Genomic DNA, 22,346 nt, shown 5'->3' on the forward strand with positions numbered 1-22,346 from the left:
TAAAAATGTGTTTATTATTAGCATCCACGAATGATATTTGGAATATAGATGATAACTATTGCTTTGTAGTAAAGTTTAAAGTTGGGGAAAGTAATTTCTTCCATATTCTTTTCCCTAATGATTGCTTTAGCTATTCTAGGGTGTTTATTGTTCCAAACAAATTTCAAAAGTTCCTGATCCACTTTTTTGAAGAATGCCATGGGTATCTTTAGAGGGATGGCATTAAATCTGTATAATGCCTTGAGGAGTATTGCCATTTTGATGGTCTTAATCCTGCCAATCCATGAGCAGGGTATGTGTTTCCATTTCCACGTATCCTCTCTTATTTCTTGGAGCAGAGTTTTATAGTTTTCTTTGTATAGGTCCTTCAAATTTTTAGTCAACTTGATTCCAAGATATTTTAGTTTGTGTGGCACTATTGTGAATGGAGTTGTTTTCTTAATGTCCATTTCTTCCTTATTAATATTGGTGTATAAAAAGGCCATTGATATTTGTGTGTTAATTTTGAAGCCTGCCACCTTGGTATATGTGTCTATTGTTTCTAGAAGCTTTTAGTAGAGTCCTTAGTGTTTTCTAAGTAGAGTATCATGTCATCTGCAAACAGTGAGAGCTTGACTTCTTCCTTTCCTTTTTTTTTTTTTTTTTTTTTTTGGATTTTGGGCCACACCCGGCGGTGCTTAGGGGTTACTCCTGGCTGTCTGCTCAGAAATTGCTCCTGGCAGGCATGCGGGACCATATGGGACACCGGGATTTGAACCAACCACCTTTGGTCCTGGATCTGCTGCTTGCAAGGCAAACGCAGCTGTGATAACTCTCTGGGCCCCGACTTCTTCCTTTCCTATCTGGATTCCCTTGATATCTTTTACTTGCCTAATCGCTATAGCAAGTACTTCCAGTGCTATGTTGAATAGGAGCGGTGAGAGCAGACAGCCTTGTCTTGTGCCAGAATTTAAAGGGAAGGCTTTTTGTTTTTCTCCATCGAGGAGAATATTTGCCACTGGCTTGTGGTAGATGGCCTTAACTATATTGAGAAAGGTTCCTTCCATTCCCATCTTGCTGAGAGTTTAGATCAAGAATGGGTGTTGGACCACATCAAATGCTTTCTGTGCATCTATTGATATGATCATGTGGTTTTTATTTTTCTTGTTATTGATGTTGTGTATTATGTTGATAGATTTATGGATGTTAAACCATCCTTGTATTCCTGGGATGAAACCTACTTGATTGTAGTGGATATTCTTCTTAATGAGCATTGAATCCTATTTGCCAGGATTTTGTTGAGGATCTTTGCATCTGTATTCATCAGCGATATTGGTCTGTAATTTTCTTTTATCGTAGCATCTCTCTCTGGTTTAGGTTTGATTACCGTTTTAATTTCATCAATTGTAATGGGGGTGTTTAGATATGTTACATCCACTTCCTTCAACCGTGGAAGATTATAAGAGTTCAAGAATTTATCCATTTCTTCCAGGATCTCATTTTTAGTGGCGTAGAGTTTCTCAAAGTAGTTTCTGATTAACCTTTGAATCTCTGCCATAGTAGTGATCTCTCCTTTTTCATTCCTAATACGAGTTATCAAGTTTCTCTTTCTCTCTTTCTTTGTTAGTTTTGCCAGTGGTCTATCTATCTTGTTTATTTTTTCAAAAAACCAACTTTTGCTTTCGTTGATCTTTCAGATTGTTTTTTTGGTTTCCACTTCTTTGATTTTTCCTCTCACCTTTGTTATTTCCTTCTGTCTCCCTATTTTTGGGTCCTTTTGTTGAGCACTTTCTAGTTCTATTAGCTGTGTCATTAAGTTACTCATGTAAGCTCCTTCTTCCTTCATGATGTGTGCTTTCAAAGCTATTAATTTTCCTCTCAGTACTGCTTTTGCTGTGTCCCATAAGTTCTGATAGTTTGTGTCTTTTTTGTAATTTGTTTCCAGGAACCTTTTGATTTCCTCCTTGATTTCATCTTGGAACCACTGGTTATTCAGTATGAGGCTGTTTAACTTCCAGGTGTTAAAGTATTTCTTCTTTGTCTCTTTGGAATTCACAAATAATTTCAGAGCCTTGTGGTCAGCGAAGGTAGTCTGCAAAATTTCTATCTTCTTGATATTATGGAGGTATGTTTTATGTGCCAGCATGTAGTCAATCCTGGAGAATGTGCCATGTACATTGATGAAGAATGTGTATCCAGGTTTGTGGGGATGGAGTGTCCTATATATATATATATCCACTAGGCCTCTTTCTTCCATTTCTCTCTTCAGGTCTAGTATATTCTTGGGTTTCAGTCTGGTTGACCTATCCAGTGTTGAAAAAGCTGTGTTGAGGTTCCCTACAATTATTGTGTTGTTATTGATATTATTTTTCAGATTTGTCAACAATTGTGTTAAATATTTTGCTGGCCCCTTATTCGGTGACCATTAAAGAAGAGGCATCACTAATCATTCAGGGAGATGCAAATCAAAACAACTATGAGGTACCACCTCACACCCCAGAGATTGGCACACATCACAAAGAATGAGAACAAGCATTGTTGGCGGGGATGTGGAGAGAAAGGAACTCTTATCCACTGCTGGTGGGAATGCCGTCTAGTTCAACCTTTTGGAAAGCAATATGGAGATTCCTCCCAAAACTGGAAATCAAGCTCCCATGCGATCCAGCTATACCACTCCTAGGAATATACCCTAGGAACACAAAAATACAATACAAAAATCCCTTCCTTACACCTATATTCATTGCAGCACTATTTACCATAGCAAGACTCTGGAAACAGCCAAGATACCCTTCGACAGATGAATAGCTAAAGAAACTTTGGTACATATACACAATGGAATATTATGCAGCTGTCAGGAGAGATGAAGTCATGAAATTTTCCTATACTTGTATGTACATGGAATCTATTATGCTGAGTGAAATAATTCAGAGAGAGAAAGAGAGAGAAAGACACAGAATGGTCTCACTCATCTATGGGTTTTAAGAAAAATGAAAGACATTCTTGCAATAATAATTTTCAGGCACAAAAGAAAAAAAAAGCTGGAAGTTACAGCTCACCTCATGAATCTCACTGCAAACAGGGATGAGTTTAGTTAGAGAAATAACTACGTTTTGAACTATCCTAATAATGATAATGTATGAGGGAAATAGAAAGCCTCTCTAGAGTACACGCGGGTGTTGGTGAGGAGGAGGGAGATTTGGGATATTGGTGATGGGAATGTTGCACTGGTGATGGGTGTTGTTCTTTACATGACTGAAACCCAAATCCAATCATGTATGTAAAAAAATAGAATAAAATGTAAAATAAAAACTATACTTTCAGGGATCATTTCAATAGAATATGACTAGAGAAGTTTCTCTGATCGTGTAGAGCACCCGAAGCTATGAGGAGGATTCAGAATGTCGTCTCCTGAGTGAGAATCCAGCTCTAGGTGTTGCTTCTGCGACTGCCTCTGCCATTTATGACTGCTTTTTCCCTTCCTTTGAAAGGGATAGAGGGAGAGGATGCAGTCTGAGTGGTACAAAAATAAATAAATAAGTACATAAAATAAAATGTATAATATAGATTAATAATAAAAATAATTATTTTGCTATTATCTATATTTTATATATTTTAAAATGTAAGCATCATAGGAAAGTCTGAAGTAAATTGGGAAAGGTTAAAAATACTATTATAAATATAAGATCTGACAACTTTGCCAACTTTGGATGCAGATATGTGCACAGCTAAAGAGTCCCAAATTTGGATGGAGACAAAGTACAGTTAGTAGAAAATTTGACTTGCACACCTTAATCATATACCCAAAATGTTATCTGTTTCTCAAACCCACAATGTGTGATCCTTGAGCAAAGAGCCAGGAGTGGGCCCTGGCACTTTCTGGAGTAACAAAAAAAAAAAAAGAAAGTCCCAAGGAGTATGAAAGTGTTAAAATATAAGTTTAGAACTATGTTTGGTTATGAATGAACAGCTTGCTCCACTTTTGTAATCTTACTTTGCTATAAAAATAAATTCAGCCATGACAGGCCTCAGATATGTGGCAATGCCAAGAACAGCCAATTCCAGGAATTTCAAGGGCACATACCAGGGCACATAAACTAGCAAAAACCAAGGGCCTGCTGCCAATATACCTCGTGTAACTGCATGCCAAGGTTGATGCCCAGCAGGTGCCTGAGCTCTGTATGGATCCTTCACATCTTTAGTCAAGTTGACTCCAAGATATTTAAGTTTGTGTGACACTAATGTGAATGGGGATGTTTTACTAATGTCCATTTCTTCCCTAACATTATTGGTGTATAAAAAGGCCATTTATTTCTGTGTGTGAATTTTATAGCCTTCTACATTGCTATTTGCATCTATTGTTTCTAGAAGCTTTTTGGTAGAGTCTTTAGGGTTTTCTAAGTATAGTATTATGTCATCTGAAAACAGTGAGAGCTTTGACTTCTTCCTTTCCTATCTGAATTCACTTGATATCTTTTCTTGCCTAATCACTATAGCAAGTACTTACAGTACTATGTTGAGATTGGTGAGAGAGGACAGCCTTGTCTTGTACCAGAATTTAGAGGAAAGGCTGGCTTTTGGTTTTTCTCCATTGAGGATAATATTTGCTATTGGCTGCTTCAAGAGAGAAAGCCTGCTGCCTGCTTGGGCCTCCCTTGGAGGACCAGAAAGACATTTTGTAAAAGAAGAAATGCAAATGGCCAAAAGCCAAATGAGAAGATGCTCCACATCACTAGTCATCAGGGAGTTGTAAATCAAAACAACTATGAGGTACCATCTCACACAACTGAGATTGGCATGCATCACAAAGAAGGAAAACAAGTAGTGCTTGTAGGGATGTGGAGAGAAAGGAATGGTTTTCAATGCTGGTGGGAATGCCATCTAGTCCTATCTTTATGAAAAGCGATATGGAGATTCTTCCAAAACCTGGAAATTGAGCTCCCATACGATCCAACTATACCACTTCTAGGGATACTCTAGGAACACAAAAATACAATACAAAAATCCCTTCATCACACCTATATTCACTGCCACGTTTCACAGTAGCCAGAAACTGGAAACAACCAGGATGCCCTTCAACAGATGAGTGGCTAAATAAACTGTGGTACATATACACAATGGAATATTATGCAGCTGTCAGGAGAGTTGAAGTCATAAAATTTTCCTATACATTCATGTACATGAAATCTATTATGCTGAGTGAAATTAGTCAGAGGGAGAGAGATAGATGCAGAATAGCCTCACTTATCTATAGGTTTTAAGAAAAATGAAAGACATTCTTGCAATAATCCTCAAAGACAAAAGAGAGGAGAGCTGGAAGTTTCAACTCAAGACATGAAACTCACCACAAAGAGTGATGAGTGTTGTTAGAGTAATAACTACAATGAGAACTATATTAACAATATGAATGAATGAGGGAAGTAGAAAGCCTGTCTAGAGTATAGGCATGGGTGGGGTGGGGATGAGGGAGAATTGGGACATTGGTGGTGGAAATTTTTACCTGGTGAAGGGGATGTTCTTTACATGACTGAATTCATACAACTACAATCATATTTGTAATCTCAGTGTTTAAATAAAGATAAAAAGACATATACTTTACCTGCTGTATGATCTCATGTCTGAAAGGTTTTATTCAACTTTATTTTAAACTATTTATTTATTGTCTTATTGTTTTACAGCCTACCCAGTAGATCAAAAGGACTTATGTCTGCCTCTGGAATCAAAGATCACTCCTGTTATTGCTCAAAGAACAATGTGGTGATGGTGTGGTGATGTGATGTGGTGATGATTGTCAGGCCCACGAAACAACAAAAGTGCTCATTTTCATCAAAATATCTACCACCCCAACAAGTCTATATTTATCATTGTGGAAACCAGTAATGATATTTTTATGGTAACTATCAATAGAACTTTTATATATATATGTATATATACATTTTTTCTGTAGAAAAATAAAGCTACATTTTGTTTATTTTGATAAAAAGTTCTGTTTATTTTGATCTGAGAAAACTGGACATGTAATAAATGTCAGTTCTTAGACTTGCACATCGATAATGATGTTACTATATAGTATGAGAAAGCTCTATCTGGAATAAAAGAACAAGTATTCAGGAGTTATATAAAGATCATGGAAGGTCTTGCACACTTAACTGCTGTGAAATTGCAGTAAGTTTTTACAATATCATAAATGTTCAAAGTACTGTAAACACTGGGGCCTGGGCAGTGTTTTCCTTTTCACAAAAGGATAAAATTCTTAGTAAGTATCTAGGAGAGTTGTCACTTCTTTTCCCTAGTGTCAGAATTCCCAAGTATATAACTAGGTTAGATTTTGCCAAATTACAGTTAGTTTAATTAGTCATCTTTGAATTTTGGCCACAAAGGGCCACTTATTCTTTCATAGACGGCCTCATAAGAGACTAATAATAAAACATTAATATTGTCTCATTGTATAAAATTCTATTTTAGTACTACATTGATAGTGCAGTAGATAGTTTGCAAATCTTACATGTGTACCACCTATGCTCTGAATCTGCAAGCAGAGATTCTGTATTAAGTTCTGATCACTGCCAGGTATTTTCCATAAATTATATTTCCCCCAAAATAAAAAAATGTATTTTTAGGATAAGATAGTTTACATATGTTTCTATATTCTTAAAAAGCTTTCTTGTATTTGTCAGACTTTTGAACACACATTTTATTTTAGTACTGAGTAGCCAAATATATTTTCTAGATTGGTAGTAGAATCAACTCTTGAAGAGTGACTACTTATGGCAAGTATGAACAAAAATTTAGAGAGCATATTAATAATCTGTAAATGCTGTAGAAATATAGAGGAAAACTTATTGTATACATTTCAAACTATTATTAATATATTCAAACTATTGGAATTGTTCTTTTTTTGGGGGGGTGTTACACCCAGCAATGCTCAGAGGTAACTCCTAGCTCTACGCTCAGAGATCTCTCCTGGTAGGCTCGGGAGACCATATGGGATGCCGAGATTTGAACCACCATCCTTCTGCATGCAAGGCAAACACCTTACCTCCATGCTATCTCTCCAGCCCTTGGAATTGTTCTTTTAACTAAAACTTTATTTTATTTCACAATAAGGGTAAGTATACTTATACTTTGTATATTCATTCTTTAACATTCTATTTCCTGGTTCTGTGATAAATTGTTGATGCCTATATTTATATATGGTAATAATAGTCAGATATGTAGAGAAATAATGTTTGCTGTTATTTTATTTCAATATAATATGATTGGATTCAATATGTATATTTTTTATTTGCATTATTAAAATTGAGACATTCTTCCTTTATTTTAATAGCAACATTAGCATATTAATTTTATCAACTCAACATAACTACTTACTTAAATGCAGATATTAATAAAAATATAGTAAAGAGAAAGTATGTATAGACCAATTTATTCCATCAAAGTCCATCTGCTTGATTTTCACAAAAATATGCTCTCAGTGTGAGAGGTGCAAGTGACGTTGAACCTATAATATGCCTTTGTATTCAAATGACACTTTTGAAGTACTGAAGGTTTAACTTTTCTCATTTATTTTAATTCCAAGGGACTCAGTTAAATACTTTGATATTATCAGATAGTTATCATCATAAAATGAAATTAGTGCTCCTATCATTAGTTGATAATTTTTAAATTATAATTGTTTTATATATAGGATGTCATAAATGTTATATCTGACTCTTTGGATAAGGGAAGGTGACAGTGAATTATGGAGGCACTGAAAAAACACGTATTTGAATTTTATGTCTATAATCAAGAATAAGTATTCAGAAATAATATTACAGTAAGGTAATTATATATTAAACTTACTTATATCATGGAGATAATATACTTGAATTTTTATTATTTATTAGAAATTATTTTACCATAGTAATTATCACTTAGTAATGCTTGATTTGGAAACCTAATGATTTATACTAAAACTTGTGTACCATTTGTTTTTAGTCATTATCTGAGGCCATTTAAGTCAGAAAAATTCAATTAACATATCAATATTACAGGTAGTGAAACACAATGGTTTTTGTTTCATGTGCATGCACAATAATCCTAGTTTCAGAGTAATGAACAGAAAAGCATTAAGGTAGAGAAAATAACATACAGGAATATAATTAGTAATCATTATTTTAATTTCCTATATGCTAAAACAACTGTATGCATTTTTGCAGTTCATACTCATAAGTTTTACAAACCACTTGAATATGACAAAGTGAATAGGAGCAATGAATTTCAGAAACTATAGAAAATAGTTATATTACTTTTTTAAAGCATTTTTGAGGTTCGATTTACCATTGAGATAATTTCAAAAGAATTGCACTAATTGTATTGTCTTTTTATATTAGAATAAAATAGAAACATTTTTCCAAGATGTCTTTAAGGTAGTTTTACAAAAATAACATTTGGGTTGATAGAGAATTTATTAAATTTATCTAACATTTTTACAGGTTTATAAAGAATATTAACAGTTTCACTGAACATAAACTTGCTTTTGGAATATATAAAATATAATGATGCTATTTGGAAATTCTAAACATATATTAAAATCACCAAAATAATATTTGGGCAAGCTACCTTAGTTGATACCTAGTGTTAACATATCAAGTGGTTTCCTCAGGGCCAGCTATAAGTTATCCCTGAGTACACAGACAGGACAAAGCACTGATCTCTGGCATGTGTGAACAAAAATAAAAAGGTCTAGAGAAACAGATAGAGGAGAGGAGCAAGTACTTGTCTTGATGACATAATTAGACTGAGATTCTCAGCATGATAAATGCCTACACCTAGGGGTGAATCATGTGTTGGATTCATGAGTAAGCCCTAAACACAGTCTTGAATAGCTAAAAATCACACAAACAATAGCAATAAAGAAAGCACTTTAAAAAGGATAACAGTAATTAAACAATGCAAGTTGAGAGAACATTGAGATTTGGTAGCTTAAGGAAATTCTCCAAGGATGTTCTAAATTGGTTCATTTGGGGGAAATCCATAGGTAGGTAAATAAATTATAAGAAAAGTAATTAAGATTGCCTAATGCCTTTTGTCTAAATTCATCACAAAATTTTTTCCTATTTTATGCTGCTTGATCCATTCAAAGGGATGAGAACTCAGAAAATGTTCATTTTTTTTGCCTCATATTGATGGAATATAGCACAGGAATCTCACAATAAAAACCTTGTATATGACCTTTAAAAAAGTCTTTAATTTTACAAAAATTAAATTAAATTAAATTAAAGACCCATTAACCTTTAGCAATTAATTTTTTTTTTTTTTGGTTTTTGTTCTTTGGGTCACACGCAGTGATGCTCAGTGGTTACTCCTGGTTATGTGCTCAGAATTTGCTCCTGGATTTGGGAACCATATGGGACAATGAAGATGGAACCCATATCCATCCTGAGTCAGCAGATTGCAAGGCAAATGCCCTACCGCTGTGATATCACTCAGACCCATAAAATTCTTTTTTTAAATTTTTATAATAATTTTTATTTTGACCAAAGTGGGTTACAAATCATTCACAGTAAAATGTCACTTAATATCTCTAAAATTGGGATTTTTTTATTTTAAGTTGTCACTAAACTAAAATATAATGTGATATTCTTGAAAACATTTTATTACCCTTATTATCTTAAAGTTAATATTGACTATATTTCTTCCTCTGCTTTTCAGAGATGAAGCAAGAATTATAGAGATGCTTCTCACTTTAAAAAGAAAATCAATGGTGATACTTCAATATTGTTAATTTCTCTATGGACATGAAAATATAAGTCAATAACTGGATATTGCAAATGATTTTTATTGCATGGTTTGAAAAGTAATGACATCTAAAGGTCAACTAAGATGATATTAATGTAATTTATAGTATTTCAGAATTATATTGATTTGCTCAAGTAAATTAGTATTGTGAAAAAAAAACCACACATGAATAACTTGAACAATTTAGTGTCCAAAATGTAAGAAACTGAAGATGAAAGGAAATGATGTGGAAACATTCAATGCCATATGAACAGTGAGTTAAACATTCACAGTCTTGAAATATGCAAGTTCAGATGCCCCTACTAATAAATTTTAGAATGTTTTACAATAAAAAGTGATATTCTGTTCTTGATGAAACTAAAGGTAAGAATATAATAGGTATTTTCCCTTAGCCATTAGATAAATATTACATTATGAAGGTTTTTATACCTAGGTTTTGAACAATATATAAAATAGTTGTGGGTTTAAATAAATGAACAAGAACACTCCAAAAAGTTGTAGCATATTTAAAGTTTCTCCATTTAATGCATCTTTAGATAACTAAGCAATTGAGATATTCAAAATCAAAACATTATAATATACTTCTATAGATGCATTTATTGGAATCATCAAACTATTACTAGTCACATATTTCTGAGAATACCTTAGAGATATGAATGAAAGAAAATATTTCCCCGAGGATATCAGGCATGCTAAAAATAATTGAGATCACAAAAGGGGAAAAAGTTTCAAAGGTAAAGGAAAGATAAAGGGAAAAAGTAAATTTTGAAAATAAAATAAAGCTTAAAATAAGAATTGTATAGAACCATAGAACTTATTCTTTAATGATGAAAACAAATCATTAGATTTGTTATATCTATGAGAGAAAATTAAGTTATAGTTATTGAAACCTTGGTTTGCACATACTGACCCAGACTCTGTCACTAGGACTAGCTTTAGACTCTGAGCATATCAGAAGAGAATATTGGGCCTGGAGAGATAGCATGGAGGTTGTGCGTTTGCCTTGTATGTAGAAGGATGGTCGTTTGAATTCCGGCATCGCATATGTCCCCCAAGCCTGCCAGGAGTGATTTCCAAAGTAGAGCCAGGAGTAACCCCTGTGCGCTGCCAGTGTGACCCAATAGCCAAAAAGAAAAAAAATAAGACGTGAATACTGAGTTCTAAAGCATGAGTATTAATTGAGCACATGAAAGTATGGCCAGAAATAAAAACAAACCCAGAATAAAAACTCTCAATAAAATGAGTAAAGCTAGAATGAAGTTAGTGATTTATTTTCCCAGAGTAACATAAATGGTGCAATTGAAAAATAAATAAATAATTTGTATGAAATGAAAAGAAGAAATTATCAATTATAATCATAAATAATAAATGATAATTATTTATTAGGTGGTAAAATTATATATGAACAACAGTAATTTTTAAATCAATGCTATGTTTAAGATAATTAAATGTATTGACTAAAGTTTGTTATTAGTTTGCTGGAATTTTATCATAATTACTACAAAGTTAATTTTAATAATATTTTATTAAATGATTTTGTTGTATTATCATGATTTCTACTTTGAAATAATGATGTAGTATATTTATCACATCTTCTTAATTCAACAGTCTGCTGATGGACATCTAGGTTGAGAGAACTCTTATCTATTGCATTGAATGCTTCAATGAATATTGGTGTGCATACATCTTTTGGATGAGTAGGTTTATTTTTTTCCTGTGGATAGGTACACAAAAGCAGGATTGCTGGGTCATATGGCAGTTTGATTTGGAATTTGTTCAGAACCCTAAATACTGTTTTCCTTAAGGATTAAACCAGGTAGTTTACCACAACACTGGATGAGAGCTTATTTCTTACCACATAGCCGTCAAAACATATGGTTTCAATATGTTTTTTGGGACACCATGCCTAATAGTGCTTAGGGTTTATTTCTGGCTCTGCTCAAAGATTACTTTCTCAAGCTCAGATGGGGTTTGGGAACCTTATGTAGTGCCAGGGATGAGAATAAGTCTGCGGTATGAAAGTCAAGTACCTTAAGAACCATATGATCTTTCTATGGCTCTATGATACTAACAATTTTTTGTTTGTTTTAGGGCCAAACCCGGCTGCACTCAGGAAATACCTCTGGCTCTTTACTCAGTAAATGCAGATTGCGCAGTGCTAGAGCATTTGACTTGCATGCGGCTGGCCCAGGACCATTCTCGGTTCTCTCCCTGGTTTCCCATATGGTCCCCTAAGCCAAGAGCAATTTCTGAGCGAATAGCCAGAAGTAATCCCTGAGTGTCACTGGGTGTGACCCAAAAATAAAAAAAATAAAATGAAATAAAAAGTAAAGAATGAGAAGAATCTAACTTGGGTTCATCCCAGGTCAGCAGCATGCAAGGCAAATGCCCTAACTCTGTGATATATCTCTGGCACATGATAATATTTTTAATAATATCTTTACTTAAGCACCGTGATTAAAACATGTTTGTAGTTGGGTTTCAGCTACAGAAAAGAACACCCCATTTCAATCAGTTCAACCATCACGCCAAGAATGGCCCATAACTGTCCTCTCCCACTCCCTGTATGTATTCTAGAGAGGTATTCTATATTTCTCACTCATTACCATTGTCACAATAGTTGTTAGTGTATTTAAAACTCTAACTGCACTCCCCACTTTTTGTGTTAAATTTCTATTCATACCCAGTCCTTCCAACCCTCATCTCTATTGTCTCTGGATATTATTACAATAATGTCTTTTATTTTCATTAAATCCCACAATTAGCGATACAATTCTGTTTGTCTCTCTCTCCCTCTGACTTATTTCACTTAACATAATAGGTTCAGTGTTCATCCATGTACAGAAAAATTTCATGATTTAATTTTTTCTGACAACTGCATAGTATTCTATTGTGTATATTTACCATTGTTTCTTTAGCCATTTATCCTTTGTTGGACATCTGGTTTGTTTTCAGAGTCTTGCTATTGTAAATAGCACTGCAATAAATATAGGTGTGCAAAGGCATTTTTGTGTTGCTATTTTGTGATCCTAATGTATATTCCTAGGAATGGTATAGTTGGATCACATGGAGACTGAATTTCCAATTTTTTGGAAATCTCCATATTGTCTCCAAAAAGACTTGAGTAGCTGTCATTTCCTTCAGCTGTGAATGAGAGTTCCTTTCTCCCCATATACCTACCAGACTGATAGTTCTTGTTATTTGTGATATGTGCCAATCTCTGTGTCATAACATGGTACTTCATTGTTGTTTTTATTTACATCTCCCTTATGATTAGAGATGTGGAACAATTTTTTTCTGTGCCTTTTGGCCATTTGTATTTCTTCTTTGAGAAATTATCTGTTCACTCTCCTCATTTTTAATGGGGTTAGATGTTTTTTTTTCTTGTTAAGTTCTGTCATTACCATGTATATCTTAGATATTAGCCCATTACCTGATGGATATTAGGTGAATAGTCTCTTCCACTCTGTGGGGGCCTTTGTATCCTACTCAGTATTTTCTCTGAAGTGCAGAAGCTTTTTAACTTAATATAGTCTTATTTGTTTAACTCTGCTTCCACTTGTTTGGAAAATGATGTTTGTTCCTTAAAAATGCCTTTAGTTTCAATGTCACGGAGTGTTTTACCTACATATTCTTCTATATACCTATGGTTCTGGGTTTGATATCAAGGTCTTTAATGAATTTGGGTTTGAACGTTGTCCATAATGTTAGATGGAGGTCTGAGTTAACTATTTTGCATGTTGCTGAACAGGTGTCCCAATACCACTTGTTGAAGACGCTTTCCTTACTCTATTTTGTGTTTATTGTGTTTAATTGATTGTATGTCTGGGAAACAATCTCTGAATACTCAAATCTATTTTGCATTTCTTGCCCCTTTATCAAAGATTACTTTATTGTATGTCTGGTGAACATTCTATGAATACTCAAGTTTATTCCACTGATCTAGAGAGTCTGTCTACTTACTGTTTTGTAGTACAATGTAAAGTTGAGGAAAGTGATGCCTCTCATTTCTTTTACCTAAGCGTTTCTTTAGTTATTCATAAGTGTTTATTGTTCCAAATGAATTTTAGAAGTACTTGATCCACTTCTTTGAAGAATGTTATGGGTAATATATAATGTGCCAATCTCACTAGTTTTGTTTTGTTTTGTTTTGGGACCAAACCTGATGATGCTCAGAAGTTACTCCTGGCTATGCGCTTAGAAATCACTCGGCTTGTGGGACCATATGGGAAACCAGGGATTGAATTAAGAGTGAGCATGGGTCAGCCATATGCAAGGCAAATGCCCTACCCCTGTGCTATTGCTCCAGCCCCCCAAACACACTATTATAAGATTATATATTATTTTGTCTTGGTTTTGATTTATCTAATGATACATGATGATGAGTGTTATTGCAAGTATCTTTTGGCCATCTGTTGATGTTCCAAAAAGAGTTTTTATTCATTTCTTCTTTATATTTTATTTGTGGGGTTATGCTTTGTTAGAACTTAATATATTTTTGTATATTTTTATATATTTTAGGTAACAAACCTCTTTCTCATAATAATGTAATTACAGTTATTTTCTTTGCTTCCATTATCTTCTTGAGTAATATTTCATCCTCTCTGATGCCATAACTTCAATATCATGGAGTATTCTGCCTACAATTTTATGTTGCTCATAGTTTCAGCTTTGATATTAAGGTTTTTACTCCTTTTTGATTTTACTTTCATATATGGTATTTAAAAGAGGTTTGAGTTCATATTTTTATTGTAATTAATCAGTTTTACAGCATCACTTTTGAAGAAGCTTCCCTTTACAGATCTTCATAATTTGCTCCTTTATAAACTATTAAATTGATTATATACCTTAACATCAATCTTAGAAACGTGAAGTTTATTCCATTTATTTGTGTCTGTGTGTCTGTGTTAATACTAATATTCAGTTGTTTTAAAGACTACTAACATATAGTGCAGTTTAAAGTTGGTTAAAGTGTTGTCTCCCTTTTTTCCCCCAAGAATTTCTTTATCTATTTGTGGAATTTTTTATTCCATATTAATTTCAAGAATATACCATCTGTTTCTTTAAATAATGTTCATGATGGGGCCAAAGAGACAGCACGGTGGTAAGGCGCTTGCCTTGCATGTAGAAAGACAGTGGTTCGAATACCAGCGTCCCATATGGTCCTGGGAGTCTGTCGGGGGTAATTTTTCTGAGGGTAGATGCAGGAGTAGTCCCTGAGCGCTGCCCGGTGTGATCCAAAAAATACATATTATATATATTCATGAATATGAATTATGTGAATACATATATTCATGAATGGCATTAGAAGGATTGCATTGAATCTGTATCAGTTGGTGGGGGGGACGACTTGTGCCATTTTAATGATGTTAAGTCTTCCAGTCCATAAGCAGGGTATGGGTTTCCCTTTTCTTGTGTCCTATTTTATTTCTTAAAATAATATTTTGTAGTTTTATTTGTATAGATCTTTCATCATTTTAGTTAAGTTGACTCCAAGTTACTTGCTTTTTCTAAACACAGTGTGAATGATATTTTTTTTACTTTTTTAATTACTTGTATGTAGAAAAACACTGCTTTTGTATATTAATTTTGTAGGCTTCCATGATATTAAACAAATCTCTTGTTTCTAGAAACTTTTATTGTAGTCTTTGGACTTTTTAAATAAATACCATGTCATTTGCAAAAAGCGATTACTTGACTTCTTTCTTTCCTATATGTCTGCCCTTAAAATATTTTCTTACCTAATTTCTATGACAAGTTCTTCCATTACTTTATGAATAGAAGTGGCAAAAGAGGGTGACTTTGCCTTATGCCTGGGCTTAGAGGAAATGATTTCAGTTGTTCTTTATTGGGTATAATGATTGCCATGTGTTTGTGGTAAATGGTTTTGATGATATTGAGAAAGCTTCCTTCTATTCTCATCTTTTGAAAGTTTTATTTATATATGGGCACCAGACATTTGTAAATGGTTTTACTGCACCTATTGCTATGAATATATGATTTTATATTTTATTTTATTGACCCATAGTATTATAATAGTTGACTTGTGTATTTTAGTTACTCTTGCATTTATGGTATGAATCCTACTTGGCTATGGTATATGACTCTTTTTCGTTTGTTTGTTTTATTGGACACACCCATTGATGCTCAGGGGTTACCTCTGGCTATGCACTCAGAAAGTGCTCTTAACTTGGGAGACCATATGGGACCCTGGGGATCAAACCATGGTCCATTCTAGGTCAGCCCAGTGCAAGAAAAACGCCCTACCAGTGCAAGGCAAACACCCACCACTGTGTCACTGCACTGGTTTTATACAACTTTCTTTTCTTCTTTTCTCTTTTTGGACCACACCCGGTGGTGCTCAGGGGTTATTTCTTGCAATGTGCTCAGAAATCACTCCTGGCTTGGGATCTTATGGAATGAATGCCTGGGTATGGAACTACGGTCTGTCCTAGGTCAGAGCATGGAAAGCAAACGCCCTACTGCTTGCGCCACCTCTCCAGCCCCAGCCATATGACTTTCTTGATGAGTGTTACATTCGTTTTTCTACTATATTATTGCGAATTTTTGCGTGGGTTAATAATATCAGTATATAATTTTCTTTCTTTCTGGTGTGTCTGTCTGCCTTTTGTATAAAGGTGATATTAGCTTCAGAGAAACTGTTTTAGAGTGTTTCTGTTTCTTCAGTTTCCTGGAGGAGCCTGAAAAGCAAAGGCTACTAGTAGGTAGGTCCTCACAAATGTTTTGGTCCTTCACATTTTTTAGGGGAAGCCTTTTGATTACATTTAAATTTTCTTGGTAGTGATAGGTCTATTGTACTCACATCATCTTGGTTCAAACTTGGAAAGTTATGAGTTCAATAATTTATCAATTTCACTTCGGTTCACTTGTTTTGTGGCATAAAATTTTTTCAAATCAATCTCTGATTTTCCATTTAAATTTCTGTAGCATCAATAGTGGAATCCCCAGTTTCATTTATAATTTTATTTATGAATATTATACTCTGTGAGTCAGAGAATGAATAATCAATATTGTTTATTTTTCACAGAACCAACTCTTAAATTTAATAATTTTGGGGTTGTTTTTTGCCTGTCCAGTTAATTGATTTATGCTATAAAAATTATTATGTATTTATTCCTGCTTGACGTCAGTTACATTTTTGTCATTTTTCCCTTTTTTTTTTTTTTGGTAATTTTTGTGCCATAGCCAGTTGTACTCAGGAGTTACTCCTGGCTCTGCATTCAGAAATAGTTCTGGCAGGCTCAGAGGACAATATGGGATGCAGGAATTGAGCCTGGATCCTTCTAGGGTCAGCCACATACAAGTAAATGTCCTACCATTGTGTTATAATTGCAGCCCCAGTTTTTCCAATTTCTTAACATGTACCATTAAAATGATCAATATAGGCTCTTTATTCCTTCCTAATGATGTTTGTAAATCTCTACATCTTTGTCCAAGTATGTGGGGAGCCTAGCTGATGAAACCTGGGACATAGGACACCTCAGTAATTCCTAATCTGGTCACCCACGTGACCAAAAGGCCCATGCCTTGAGAACAAAGGAAATAGACAAAAATAAAGTAATTCAGAGCAGCCCAATATATCCAGCCAGAAAGAAAAATATAGAGTTTGCCTTTGTGTTAGCAAACATTATTAAGAACTCTGTTTGAATCTTATGCCTTTTAGTAAAACGTGCTCAGGTTTATCTTTTTGCCCCTCCCTATTACCTGCCCCAGTTTATGCTAATGAATGCTTGTAACTGTGATTGGTGTAAAATTTGTAACACCCCTGACGTGTTTCAGCCCTTAAAAGCTGATCCCCCAACAATAAACTTTCCTTTTTGAACAGCATGCGTTGTCTTGAAGGCTTCTGTTACTAATTTCTCTAGTTCTTCTTTACAGGTCGGTTCTGCTCGAGTGAACCCACTAATAACTAGCAACTTTCATTTCCACACCCCCGCGGGTCGGGGGACTCCCACGGAAGTTGCAGAGTGGCGCCCAACGTGGGGCTCGAGTTACAGAATCTGATCGGGTGGCAGAGTGCGACAAGTCCGAAGCTGAATTACGTCAGGTAAAATAAATTAAAGCAACGTAATTTAGTAGTCTAATGCCTAGGTAAAAACCGCCACCCCATTACAGTCCCAGAGTAAAAATGGGGACCAGCCCGAGTAAAGGGGCGAAAAATTATTATATACAAGAGGAACTAAGAAGTAGGAAGATTAAAAGTTAAAGAAACTTGTTGAAATTTTTGGATCTCCTCAAAAGCATCATAGTAAAATCTGCTTTTGACCCTAAGAGCTTGCAAATTGTGAAAGATGCCCAGGAGCATTTGGAGCACGCCTCCAAACAATGCTCACACCCCAGTTCCCGCTCCAGCTCATTTTTGCATATTGATTCCCTTTCTCCCCCCGAGGAGCCTTCTTCTCTTATGCAGAAAACTCTTTATCCCTCTCTGCGAGCGGCAGCCTCAGAGCCCCCTGAGGAGAAGCAGGACTCAGAGGAAGAAAGTGAGTTGCAGGATAAAACTGATCCCTACCATGGGAATGCAACCTCTCTTCCCTCACAGCCCCCCCTGTTTGATTTGCCCGCACCCATAAAAATGCCTCTTCCAGAACCCGATAATCCTTTATTGATAGAGATTCGGCAGCTCAGACAGCAAATTGCCCAGCTTCAAGCTACAGATCCATCATCTCCACAATTTTTGTTCCCCGTCCATGGCCCGGACGGGGAGGACTGGGAGGAGGAGGGTGAACTCCCCTCTTTACCCCTTGGCAGACCCCGCACGAGGGCGCAGGCCAGGCAAGAAGCAGCCGCAGCTGCTGCTGCTGCCACTTCAGCAGCTCCAATTCCAGCTGCCAGAGCCCCCCAACACCCAGCCCAGCCCGACAATGGCTCCCTAGACCATAGTCCCGATCAAGCAGAACCCCCTGACATTCCTGAAGTCCCTATCAGAGGGCAACTGCGGCAATACAAGGCCCTCGACAGAAAAGACCTCAAAGAACTTTTTACTGCAGTCACCTCTTATGGCCTACATGCTCCATACACCTTGTCTTGCCTTGAATCCATCGGTGGCGGCGGCGCTGTTCTGCCAGCCGAGTGGCGAAATATTGTTAGAACTGCTTTGAAAAATGATGTTTATGTTTCTTGGGAAGCTGATTTCCTATTAAGATGTCAGGGTATTGCTGCAGGAAATGATGACCTTTATGCCTGCATAGCAGGAATACCCCCATATCACGTTCTTAAAGAACAGTGTAAACTCCCTAGAAGCTTGCTTGCAAACACGGCTCTCGCTGCCCTACGAGCTTGGAAGTCCCTTCCCCGGGCTGGTACCTCTACCGCCCCGCTCTCTCAGATAGTGCAGGGCCCAGACGAACCATACAATTCTTTCATTGCCCGCCTTTCAAAGGCTGTGGAGCGTGTCCTGGGCGTCACCGCCACAGACGCTGATAGTACTCTAGTGAAACAATTAGCCTTTGAAAATGCTAATGATACCTGTAAAAGTATCCTTAGGAACAACCTGAAAGGAAAGTCCTTGCATGATATGATAAATCTTTGCCGCGAGGCAGACCCCTTTGTTCATAAGATCGCCAAAGCCCTTGTTGCCTTTCAAGGCCAGAACAAAGGGAAAACCTGCTTTCAATGTGGTGCCCCGGGCCCCGAAACACATTGCATTCCAGCCGGCCACGGGGATCAGCCGGCACAATCCACCGCAGCCAGCCTTCTCACAGCAGCCCCAGATCCAAAGCTCCCCAGAGCGCCTCATTCATAAATAGCTATCCTTTCAAAATGCTAATAATACCTGCAATATATTCTTAGAGGCAACCTCCAAAGAGAAACCTTTTGGTGTTTTAAAAATTTATACAGCAGGCCCGGAAAGATAGCACAGCGGGGCCCGGAGAAATAGCACAGCGGCGTCTGCCTTGCAAGCAGCTGATCCAGGACCAAAGGTGGTTGGTTGGAATCCCGGTGTCCCATATGGTCCCCCAGGCCTGCCAGGAGCTATTTCTGAGCATAAAGCCAGGAGTAACTCCTAAGCGCTGCCACGTGTGACCCAAAAACAAAAAAAAAAAGAAAAACTTTTTGGTGTTTTAAAAATTTAATCGTACACACAGGTATTAAAATCTGAGTCTTTTTATATTTCTATTAAAAATTTATTTTAATTCTTAAGGTATTTAAAAAATAAGGTAAAAATGATGTGTTTAACCTTCCTAATTTGGTATATAATCTTTACAAATTATTCACTTAAAGTCTTCAAGGTAAAAACAGTTGTTTTTTAAAGTCAGTTTTTTATACCTTTAATAATCATAGTTCATACTCTTGTGTTTAATCATAAAAATTTTAACACTTTATTACAGCTGTCTTACTATTCTACTGTAAAACCAATTTATAACAAACCTGTTCATTTTCAGCAAATAATATCATACTTCAGAGTGAAAACTCCTTCTTCAGTGCTCCCCTAACCATTTCACTTAACAAAATTTTTTAACTGCTTACAGTTTACTTCATGTTTTAAATTTCAAATTAGAATTGTTTTAAAAATGTTTTGTGTTAAAGCTAAACCTTAAAATTTATTTTCAGCAGTTCCACTCCAGCTACGTTAACAATTTTTTACAAACATGCCGGCTAAATATTTAAAAGCGCTTGTTAATTTTTCTAATGCAAATTTTAAATAAATCCTCTTGTCTGTTCATGTGTGTGTGTTATGCGTGAAAGTGGCCACAATGTTGTGTTTCGTGTTGTTTGTTCTGTCTGTTTATTTGTTATTTTTGCATTTCATGATAAATACAATTTTTAAAGCCTTATCCATTTTTAAAATTTCAATTAATTTTTTTTTAACCTGGCTTAGTCTGGCCATCTAACAAACTGTGAAATCTTGCTAAAAAATCCTGTGCTAAGCTAGCTTTGTCCTATCAGCATGGCAGAAAAAGTAGGAAATGGTAAATCCCAAATTTCTCAAATGGCCATCAGGAATAATTTTTTCCTGGAGAATTTTTGGACTTTACAATCACCCAACTTTCTGCTTTGTATAGTAAAAACCAATAGAATAAGGCCAAATGTGGCTAAAAAAAGAAGCATCTAGCTTTAAAATAATAACTAATAAGTTTAAAAGAAATCATTTAAGTTCAGTTTAAAGGTTTTTGAACAATTGGCTATTATTAATTATAAAATTTTTTAAAGTGCTAAAGTCTGGCAAAAGTCAGAAGGCATTCCTGTGGCATTCAATAATAATCATTTTACCTCCTGCCAAGTTGTTTTCTTATAGACCTCCTACAGCTTCCTGCAGTCCCATCTTCACCCACTTCAAAAAAGCCTGTCACCCCTCCTGCTATTGCCATTCCTGCGAACCTGTTTCTAACTAACTCCACCTTTGACAATGCTGAATTTGGTACTCTGCCTGGCTGCCTCCAACCACCCCCTTCGAACCAAGGCTTCATTAATTTGTTTGCTCCACTTGACTCTCCCTTGCAAGACAATAACAACACCTCTGGTTCCTTCCCTTCCCCTTTTATGGTGCCGAAAACATAGCCAACTCCCCTGGCAATGTCAGCTCAACCTCTCCCATGCCCTAAGCTCTTCAGAACTCTGCCTGCTTCCTCACCCTTCCAGCCCACGCGGTCTTCCGGACCCCCCTCCTCTTCTCAGCTCATCCTTGTCATGATCAACGCCTCCGCCCAGACGCCTTTGGTACCTGCTATTCACCCACCTCACCGGCCTAAATTGCTGCCTTGAACTGCCTTACTTCACCAATGACACCAACCTTCTGCGATGCGGTATTAAGCTTCAACAACGTGGCTTAACTTTAAAACTAGTGGTGGGACTTAAACTTTGCCCCTTGGTACCCAATATGATTCCCCCTATTGAAAATTGTAATCAAATTCTTGTCATTGATTTCTCCTTTCAGTTCATAATTGCCCCCAATTTAACGTTTCTTGCCTGTTTTCACTGGTTTATCTCCCCCATTGTTTTACATTTGTTTCTTTAGTCCTAGGACTGCTGTGTTTTGGTTGTTTTAATGCCAAAATTGACTGTTAAATCAAAAATTGCCTTATTACCTCTTAAATATAACCTTGTCTCTCTCCCGCTGTAGTATAAAAACAAACATTGCCTCCACCCCAGCCTTATTGAAAGGCCTGGGTGTTACTGGTGTAAGCACAAAAATTTATTCATTGGTTCATACTCTAGAATCTGTTAATGCCTTATAACTGTTGTTAAAAATGTTTACAAACTTAGAAAAAGTTTACACTACTTAACTGTTAAATCCCTAGCAGTATTAGAGCAGAAAAACTGCCATGGTTTACATTTGACTTTTTTTTGAGGGAGGGGGAAATTTGTGTCATCCTCAGAGAAAAATGTTGCTTTTTAAAATAAACTTGGCTTAGCTAGAGATAGCATTAGACTTATGGTAGAAAGTCTAGAGGATAGAAATAAACAGAAATTTAGATAAGTCCTAATAGAAAAGTTGGTCCTCTACCTCACCCTGGCTGTCTAAGCTGCTGCCTAATTCGGTCCTTTCATTGGCTTTTTGCTATTTTTTCCTTTGGCCCCAAGGCATTCTGTCGCCTCACAAGTTTGTTAAAAATCCGGTTACTGAG

General features: G+C 35.9%; 1 non-coding gene across 1 annotated transcript; it reads left to right on the forward strand.

Moving 5' to 3' along the window:
- Positions 1–3,284: 3,284 nt before the first annotated feature.
- On the forward strand, positions 3,285–3,498 carry LOC126023361 (small nucleolar RNA U3). The gene has a single exon (XR_007500505.1). It is a non-coding gene; the product is annotated as a small nucleolar RNA U3 (small nucleolar RNA).
- The last annotated feature ends 18,848 nt before the right edge of the window (positions 3,499–22,346 follow it).

This window comes from Suncus etruscus, chromosome 11, assembly GCF_024139225.1.
Source record: "Suncus etruscus isolate mSunEtr1 chromosome 11, mSunEtr1.pri.cur, whole genome shotgun sequence".
NCBI classification, from domain to species: domain Eukaryota; kingdom Metazoa; phylum Chordata; class Mammalia; order Eulipotyphla; family Soricidae; genus Suncus; species Suncus etruscus.